A 7,434-nucleotide genomic window follows, 5' to 3' on the forward strand; every position below is an offset into this window, starting at 1 on the left:
ATAAATCATGACTTTTTGGAGCAAATGGTTGATATTTACACGAATGAGATGTATTACAAGTTTGAGGCTGAAGTGTGTGAGAATGAGATGTATTACAAGTTTGAGGCTGAAGTGTGTGACAGCTTTAACTACAAGTTGCAGTTTGTTAGGAAAACTGACAATCACCGTGTGTATCAAATTTAAAGAAAGAAACTCGCAACAAGTAAAGTCCGCGAAATCGTTTATGACAAGAACTTGGATTTGGTTTCTTGTAGTTGTAAAAAGTTCAAAAAAGTGTCAGAATCCCATGTACGCATATTATCTCATATTTGATGAAATTTGATGCTGAAATATTGCCCGATAAATACATCTTAAAGAGGTGGACTAAGTCTGCAAAATCGGGGACAGTGGATGATGATAAAGGCATGCTTTTAACTCTTGGAAATTCTTATCTTTTAATGCAAAGTTAATTTATCCAATCATCTTTGGATTTAGTTCACAAGTCCCTCGTATGTGAAGAAACAAGGAAGATGTTTATCGATGGACTGTGTAGCATTAATGAGCAAATTGACCAATTTCTTAGTAGCAGCATGGCTGTAATGAGTTTCCCCAAGAAAAGTAATCCAATAGGTAGTAATATAATAGGTGATGGTACTAGTGTGCGTGGTTCTTGTACTTTTCAAAATAGTTTCAATGAACCCGATCAAGTGTGAGCAAATGGTGCGACAAAAGGTTGAAAGGAGGAAAAGAGAAAGCAATGGCTAGAGCCAAAAATAAAAAAGATAGACGTTACCACGGGTGTGGTTATATATATATATATATATATATAATGTAGGTCTTCTACATGCGGTGATTCAAATTTGCAAGAGGGTAATGGGTCATCAAGTGAAGATTGTGTGAATCTTTTTGAATGAACCTGGTGAGTATTTCTTTGATGCATTATAGGTAATCTTCTTTGTTGCAATTGATATCTTTTTTGCTTTTTGTTTGCTTACATTTTCTGTATCAATCTTTAATTTTCTCATTTCTTACAGATGTGGCTTACAGGTTGTTCCCGCATAGCTTGTGTGTATTGGCTTGTTTCCAGCATATGTTAGGGTCAAGTTTGGGTCTTTTGTGATGTACAAAGATATGTTGTTAGCCTTGGGTAATCTAATATGTCCATGTTTTGGGTCTTTTGTGTTTGGAAAGCAATGTATCTGCAAATTTATGTGTTGGACTTGGGTATTATGGTTTTATAGAAATTTTCATAAAAGGTATGTTTACTGTATTGATTTGGGGTGGCTGGGTGGTAAAAGATATTATATCAGTTCTCTTGTCAAATTATTTCATTGGTAATGCAAATGCTTTGTTGTGGTTGTTCAAAATACATACGACAGTCATTTGAGAGTATAAACCCAGTTTTGATTTTTGACAGGATTTGAAGCATATCACTCAAAACAAGTAATCAAAACCCAGTTTCTTCTTCACTGTGAAGTTTTCTTATTCCTCTCCATCCATAAGCAGTATATACAAGTAACAAAACAAGCTACTTTCTGTTTCTTATGAAATGAATTATCCCTCATATTAGTAAACCATGAACACTAGTATCTTCACTCACAACTTCTAAATATCAAATTCAATCAATGCATTATCTCATTCCAAACCTGACAAGAGTATTGACAGGTTCAAAGAACTTGGTAAAAAACAAATTTACACAAATTTACACAACAAGAAGTATTAGGCTGTTTTCCCCTCGCAACTAAAGTCCTAAATATAAGATGCATAAATATTACATCACATAACAACTTACAAATCACATCACATACTTTTTACAATGGAGAAGCCAACAAATACTGCAACGATACATACTACAAATATTAATATTGTAAACATTGAACATAATAAAAAAACATAGATCGGGGAAATAACAGTTTCTCTAAATTTTTTCTTGTCCTTATCTAGATTATGCTGCTCCAGAAATATTTGTTGTTAAAATTGAACCGGTGTCTGGACAGGCCTTGAGTTGGATGTTGAATCACGATCGATGGTGTGCTTCTCCCATTCAATCAAAGTCTCTTCGTACGTTGCAAACCCTTTGTAGGAGGTATTTGGAAATTTATCTACAGCGAATTTACATTCCTCCCAATTATAAAAAAATACCACATTGTCGACCTCTCTTCACAATATAAAAACGCTTTCTTGCTATGGATAACCTACAAATTTGTGCTCAATTCTTATCATATCAAGCATCATTGCAATGAGCAAACCATCTCAAAATGGTGCTCCCTTATTCTTAATTGGATTTTCTTCTATATATGACAATAATTCTGACCCACAAAATCTAATATATTTCTATAGATGCATTATTACAAAATTCTTCCTTGTTAGGTACAAGCTGATGTTTCATTTATCACAGTTTTCCAGTTTTAACACTGCCTCTTTCAAGTTTTAGATGTTTCCAATAATTGTAAAAATTAAACGAATATGTTGCTTCTAATTCCTACGCCCTACAAAGCATAAGCCTGAGATCTTCTATCTACAGATTTGCGAAATATGCAGTTTGTCCTAGAAGAAATAGTCAGTTGTATTGTTCAAATATAATTATTATTCGATTAATGGTAAACATTATTATTTTTAAAAAATGATTATGAGAGAAGAGAGGGATCAAGAGGGATGGGGATTTCACCTGAGAGATCACAGTGTCGTTGGTGCTCGCGGAGGAGGAGGGGGGGAGCAGAGGGACCTCGATTTGGTCCTGGGACGGGGGGACCTCACGACTACGGTGTCGTGCCGGCGTTGGGGCTTGCTGAGGAGGAAGGGAGCAGAGGGACCTCGTTTTGGCCTGGGACGGGATGGGGATTTCACCTGAGGAGCTCGATGGCGAGATCACGGAGGAGGAGCTCGACAGTGAGATCGTGGAGGAGGATAGGTGAAGGCGGAGGAGGAGGTCAATGCCTAGATCACAGAGGAGGAGCTCGACGGCGTGATCGCCGCAGCGCAGAAAATGGGTGAGGGTCTGGGGAGTTGGGGCAGAGTCGGAGGAGGAGGTCGACAGTGGAAATACGTCAGCGACGGTGTCGAGAGAGGAAGGAGGGAGGGTCTCCGACGGGGTGAGGGTTTGGGGAGAGAGAGGGTGAGGGTCTGGGGAGTTCTCTTGGGAATAGGGGTCACGAGAGAGAGTGGTCACGAGAGGCTAAAATGGGTGGATAATTTTCAAAAAAAACCCTGCAGCGTATAAATGCTACGCAATTAGTGTCCGCACTAGAAATGCGACTCTCTCTCCTCTCTCTCTATATATACATATATATATATATATATATATATAATATATACTATATATACGTATATATACTATATATATTATATATGAGAAACATGCGTATTACTTGCTACAGCAGATCCTTGGTATGATGCTGGGACACATCTTGTCCATACATCACACTTGAGATGGAGCCTCACCAACTTCAAGTGTGATGTCATGGACAAGATGTGTCCACATCATACCAAAATCCTTGGCCCAAGTTATACCCATATTCCTCTATATATATATATAATATATATTATATATATTATATATATATATATATATACATATATATGTGTGTTTGCGTCAGGAACAAGTTTTGTTGTAGAATTCATTATAACTGTTTATCGATTACAATGAATACAAAAGAGTGAGCTTTGTACTTTATAAAACTACTCTTTACAACAAAAATCAAATTACAAGCTCCTTAGAAACAAACACAGGATCGTTGTTTGGATCGCTACTTGCGCGGGATCTTTGCCTGTGCCGGGGGTGCGTTAGCCCGGTGGACCACCGAATCACGGATTCTGATTGAATCGTGAAGGCTTTGGGGATTCTTCCTTCGTTTAGAAGCAAGAATAGAGTCAGTGAATATCTTATCGAAGTAAGATGAACACTCTTCTCAAGACCAAGTCAAAGCTTAGATCTTAAGGAACCTCCTAATTGTTGGAAGGAGATGAACTCTTGAAATTCGCCCAAGCCTCTCTGCTCTCTGTGCTCTATGCTCTTGAATTTGCTCTAAAAATACCCAGCCCCTTTTGTAACCGCCGTCCCACTACTTAAATACCATCTTTTTATAAGGTTAGTGGGCCTATTTTCAGTTTGTAACTATCTCCCCACGTTTATGGTTGATCTCAAGCTGTTATGAAGCCAAAAAATCGTCAAAAAACGTGTTGTAAGCAACTCTGTGGCCGAGACAGGGCTGTGTGTCTCGCACTTCCGAGACAGTTTGTGCTGTCTCGGTTATTTTGGCTCTAACTCCCTCGTCCGATATCGAAATAAGATGATCCAAGATATGTTGGAAAGCTGACGAAGAGATCTACAACTTATATCTTCTGAGCTTCTTCAGATTTGGTGCGAGACAGTTGTAACTGTCTCGCATTCTGAGATAGTTGTGACTGTCTTGCACTTCCGAGATAGTTTGTGTTATATCAGGTATTTTGGCTCTAACTCCCTCGTCCGATATCGGAATAAGGTGATCTAAGATGCGTTGGAAAGCTGACAAAGAGATCTACAACTTTTATTTTTTGACATTCTTCATATTTAGTGCAAGACAGTTGTAACTATCTCGCATTCCGAGACAGTTGTGACTGTCTCGCACTTCCGAGACAGTTTGTGCTGTCTCGGCTATTTTGGCTCTAACTTCCTCGTTCGATATCGGAATGAGATGATCCAAGATGCATTAGAAAGCCGACGAAGAGATATACAACTTTTTTGTTAAGCTTCTTCATATTTAGTGTGAGACAGTTGTAACTATCTCGTATTCCGAGACAAGTGTGACTGTCTCGCACTTCCGAGATAGTTTGTGTTATCTAGGGTATTTTGGATCTAACTCCCTCGTCCGATATCAGAATAAGATGATCCAAGATGCGTTGAAAATCTGACAAAGATATCTACAACTTTTGTCTTTTGACCTTCTTCATATTTGGTGTGAAACAGTTGTAACTATCTCGCATTCTGAGACAGTTGTGACTGTCTCGCACTTCCGAGATAATTTGTACTGTCTCGGCTATTTTGGCTCTAACTTACTCGTCCGATCTCGGAATGAGGTGATCCAAGATGCGTTGGAAAGATTACGAAGAGCTCTACAACCTCCCATAGGCAAGACACTCATGGAGTAGGCGAGACACACATGGTACTTCACCCTTTTGTGGGCGAGGCACAACTCCCGGTTGAGTTGTTCCTTTATCGTTTAGCATGTTTCACAGACTCGTACGCTTAGCCGACTTACTTCATATGCTTTTTAGCTTCTCTACAATATCGAATGATCTTCTTTGACTCAGATAATCCTTCTTGACTTGGATAATAACATTCATCGTCTTTTTTCATCTCGAGCTATGTGCGAGAACCTATAGGTAATTTTTTTGTCTACAATATATTTGTTGATTAACTATTTCATTAAGCTAGATTTCATATTGAGTTTAGTTTTTTATTATACTCATTAATTATACTATCACGCCCCGCTTCCCAAAAAATCGGGAATCGGAACGTAAACAAGCCCACGACGTATTAGATTAAGGAGAGTAAATAAAAATAAATATTTCTCCTCCACCTGATACGCTAAGCATCAAGAAATAAATGCAAAGGCATAGGTCCCCGATCATAATTAGCAAGGATATAATAGACAAACTCGGAACAAAATGATCCATATCATCAAAGAAATATCATCCAAGACATAATATTTGGATCAAACACACCCTTATTACAAAACTATCCAACTGAATACTAGAGAGATATAAAAGTACACTAATTGTAAGGAAATGAAAGTGCTACCAAAACAAACTGAAAAGAATAACTAAGTTTCGGTTTCTTCTTCTGCTTCGTCCGCTAGGCACTTCTGCTAAGAATACTCTGGCTTTTGCTAAACCTGTCCTTTCTCTAAGTCTGACGTACACCAGAGAAAACATGTGTACGTCAGTGTGCATGACACACGGCAAGACCCCACAAAAGAAAAGAACGAATGAAAACCCAATGCGAAAAATGACACAACAACAGAAATGACAAAAAACATGCAACTGGAAATCCAACAAAATCAACATGTAATTTCACTACTAAAACATGATAAATATAAAGCTAACTGCATATGGTAACCGGGTCGAATACTAGCCATCCTACAACTCACTGGTCCACATCTCATACAGAGTCAACGCTCATATCATCGGATAACTGACTGTTCATAAATCCCCTACGTGTACCTAATATGCCGCTACACTGGATCGGTCAAAGGACTACACGCAATCTAATTTTAACCTGGTTCGAACTCAGGCTAAACTCGGGTGAATGTCAAATTTACGGACCAAAGTGACTACACTGGCTTCACTTTGACCCAACAAACCAACCCCAAGCTACACTGGATCCTGGGGCGAGCCTGGAAGATACATCAATAGCTATATCCGATCACATGAATAAGGACTTCCTCATCCCAACTATTCTCATTCTTTCTAAGTCAACAATCAAAATTCCTATTAAAACTCTGGTTTACCCCCTAATTCCAGTCAACACACCCACACATGTCACTAGGTCTATTCATGACGCACAAAGCCACTAAGTCATGGACTACTATTGGTTCTCAAAATACAACAAGAAATAGTAAATAAATCTAACTGATTCTATGTAATAACATGATGGCAAGTCATATACATTAAAATAAATCGCAAAACATAAAATGTAATTATGAACAGTAAAATCATGCATGTAATCTAGTTTCATTAATATCTTGTTATTCAAACTTCTAAACTAATCATAAAATTATCATCAACTAAATAACATCTAATATAACTACGATCAAAAAGGAAATTGAAAACCGTGATCGTTTTACACATGAAATGTCGCAGTCTAATACCATCAACACAAGATGATAAATTAATTAATTCCAAATTAAATAATTATTTTTCAAAATAAAATTCCTTTAAATCATAATAATTATTCCAAAATAATATTTTCTCAAAATAGTTTAACAATTCAAAATAACTCGTTTTTTCAAAATAAATTATTTTAAATTATCTATTTTAATAATTATTCAAAACCAACCTATTTTCCCAATAAATTCTTTTCTCATCATAATAATTCTAAAAATAATCTTTAAATATATTCTTTCTTTTAAAAACATTTCGTAATTAATCATAAACTATTTTTCAACATATCCACTCATTATATATAGTATCACTTTACAAAATATCACCACCGTAGTATTATCAATAACCCAAGTAGATAAATACATACCAGTATAATCTACACAACTAATTAATTAGATATAAATATTAAAATAATGAAGCAAAGGGAAGCGGGATCTTGCCTCGGATGTAGTTTGAATGTCTCGGGGCTCCGACGGCTGGCTGGCGGCTACAAGGTGGCGGTTCTCCAACTAGATGTGCGTTAGCATATGATCAAATAGGTGGCATGCGACGATACTAAGGTGGGCGAATCTGATCGGATCTGAACAGCGGATG

The 7,434-nt window shown here is 37.2% G+C and overlaps 1 long non-coding RNA gene across 1 annotated transcript; it reads right to left on the minus strand.

Moving 5' to 3' along the window:
* On the minus strand, positions 1,660-3,171 carry LOC109828361. Its single transcript, XR_002243666.1, has 2 exons — positions 2,648-3,171; positions 1,660-2,174 (listed from the first exon to the last, which is right to left on the minus strand). It is a non-coding gene; the product is annotated as an uncharacterized LOC109828361 (long non-coding RNA).

Source organism: Asparagus officinalis, chromosome 1, assembly GCF_001876935.1.
Source record: "Asparagus officinalis chromosome 1, Aspof.V1, whole genome shotgun sequence".
In the NCBI taxonomy this organism is placed as follows: domain Eukaryota; kingdom Viridiplantae; phylum Streptophyta; class Magnoliopsida; order Asparagales; family Asparagaceae; genus Asparagus; species Asparagus officinalis.